The sequence below is a fragment of the Jaculus jaculus genome, chromosome 7, assembly GCF_020740685.1.
Source record: "Jaculus jaculus isolate mJacJac1 chromosome 7, mJacJac1.mat.Y.cur, whole genome shotgun sequence".
NCBI classification, from domain to species: domain Eukaryota; kingdom Metazoa; phylum Chordata; class Mammalia; order Rodentia; family Dipodidae; genus Jaculus; species Jaculus jaculus.
This window is the reverse complement of record NC_059108.1, coordinates 37,259,789-37,262,293: the sequence shown is the minus strand read 5'-3', so window position 1 is coordinate 37,262,293 and position 2,505 is coordinate 37,259,789. Positions and strand designations below refer to the sequence as shown.

The 2,505-nt window shown below is 39.2% G+C and overlaps 1 non-coding gene across 1 annotated transcript; it reads right to left on the bottom strand.

The window, feature by feature from the left end:
* Window positions 1-257: 257 nt before the first annotated feature.
* LOC123462459 lies at window positions 258-364 on the bottom strand. The gene has a single exon (XR_006638281.1). It is a non-coding gene; the product is annotated as a U6 spliceosomal RNA (small nuclear RNA).
* Window positions 365-2,505: the final 2,141 nt, after the last annotated feature.

The window sequence follows — 2,505 nt, the reverse complement described above, 5'->3', positions numbered from 1 at the left end:
GTCTTTATCTATAGAACCAAAGAATGGTCTCTACAAAGGTGGTCTGTCTTTCTATGGAGACAATATACAGAGTGGACTATATCCACACATAGATTTGATCTCTATGTCTCATACATAGGTTACATAAAGCATGTATGATAACATATAGGCTATAATGTAGGTTAAAATGTAAATATATAGTATAAATAACTATACTCTATCTATCTATCTATCATCTATCTACTTTATTTTTATTCCTGTATTCTTTTTCTTCTTTAAAAAATATAGAAAGCTTCACATATTTGCGTGTCATCCTTGTGCAGGGATTATGCTAATCTTCTCTGCATCATTCCAGTATTAGCATATGTGCTGCCGAAGCAAGCACTTATTCTTGCATTCATGTCTGGATTGGTTTGTATTGTTTTTCTTCTTCCCTCCTTTTGCTTTTGTTACTCTAGCATCAGTGGTCTTTGTGTTGAGAAATTGTGGATGCAAAGTCCTTGCTCAGCATCCAAGAGAGAACAGCGGTACATTTGGGTAGACAGCCAGAGGGCAGAACGGATGGGCAGGAGGAAGCCTGGTGATGCCTGCAGTGAGAGGACGAGCTGCTCCCCTCCCAGCGCCCATTGCTGCCTTAAAATGGGGAGCAGAGATCCTTAACCTCTGACAGAACTTTGATAACAGGGTGTATGTGAGGGGCAAGGGAGTCCGTGGAGTTAGAGGCATTAGTAAGGACACACAGAGACATCAGATCACATGATGCCCCATGGGACCGAAACATACAAGTTCTGTTTTGAAACAAACATAGAATGTGGAAGATAAAAAGAAACAGGCCAAGGACGCTAGCTGAGATGCTCACTGAATGAAGATGGTAAGACTACTGGGCCAAGGCAAAAGAAAGAGAAAGAAAAACTAGGGATGGCTCAGTGGGTAAAGGTACTTGCTTACAATGCCTAAGGAACCAGGTTCAATTCCCCAGTATGCACTTAAAGCCAGATGCACAAAGTGGCGCATGCGTCTGGAGCTTGTTTCAGTGGCAGGAGGCCCTGGCATGCCCATACTCTAGCTCTTTTAAGTAAATAATAAATATTTTTAAGAAGAAAGGAAAAAAAAAAACATTTGTGCATCATTGTATGTACAAGAGAATGCACATACCAAAGTGGGAGACTTCTGAGGAGTTGAGTTTCTCCAGTAACAGCTTCGTGACAAATTCATCTGGAATGCTGTGACCACTGTTCAGCAAGGATTGCAGCTAAGGCCAAGCACAGACATTGCACATCACTGGATGACACGCGTCTGGGCTACCGAGCTTTGCTGGGTAGTCACAGTAACTAAGAAATATAGATTTGTTTACCATGGCGCCTGATTCCGTTTCAGCAGCAATGTGTTCTTCCAATACTGATAAAGCTGAAACATGAATTCAAAATATTAGAACAGTTCCAAACATTAGCATAAACTGATGCTAGGATTGCCAAAATAAGAAATGAATTTGAAGTGTCTTGGATCTGGTAGCAAAGGTTGTTTGCATATCACTTTGGAATTTATAAAGCCTATTTATGTACATAATGTCACTTAAGGTTAAAACAGAGGTAACAGAATGTAGTCCATATACAATTTATATTCGTCACTTCATGAACTTAAGAATCTTAATGGCATTAACTCTTTAAACACTCTAAACCTTGGATGCACATGCTTTGTGTAGCATACAAGAGAATGTGAGGATGAAATGACTTGGTGCATATGACAGAGACTTGGAAGTTGTAATGTACCATACAAACAAAAAAAAAAAAAAGCTATGTCCTTTTTGTATCTATACAGCTATATCCACAACCCACTTATTTACACAGTGATAGCATAAAAGGAAACAGTGTATCAGAAAATGTTAAAATAAATAAACACTGATTAAGAAAGAGAGGGTCTGGGCTGGAGAGATGGCTTAGTGGTTAAGGTGCATGCCTGTGAAGCCTAAGGACCCATGTTCAATTCTCCAGGCCCCATGTAAGCCGGATGCACATGTTTGCAGTGGCTAGAAGCCCTGGCAATGCCCATTCTCTCTCTTTCTCTCCCAAATCAGTCAATCAATCAATAAAAATCTCCATAAAAAATAGGGGCCTGAGGTGGAAATTTTATCTATTACTTGGTGTTGGGCATCCTGGGATAGGAATGGCCAGTGCTGGATCCAGAGGGGGACTCAAGAGCTGAATTATGGCACAACTGTTGGTAATCTATGGAAGGGTTCATATTCTTTAGAATTTCCTTGATGTGATTTTTTTTTTTGCCAAAAAGAAGAAAAATTTAGAGTCCTATGCGTGTTATGTGTAACCAAATTGTTCTCCAAAAATGTTGTGACATCTTAATTTTACTTATAGCATATGGAATGTCCATTTCATAACATCCTTGTCAACAGTAATCATAATAATTTTAAGTATTCACTGCCAAGTTGGTAGGAAAATACAAATCATTATTACTTTAATTAACATTTCTTGGGCTGGAGAGGTGGCTTAGTGGTTAAAGTGTTTGCCTGCA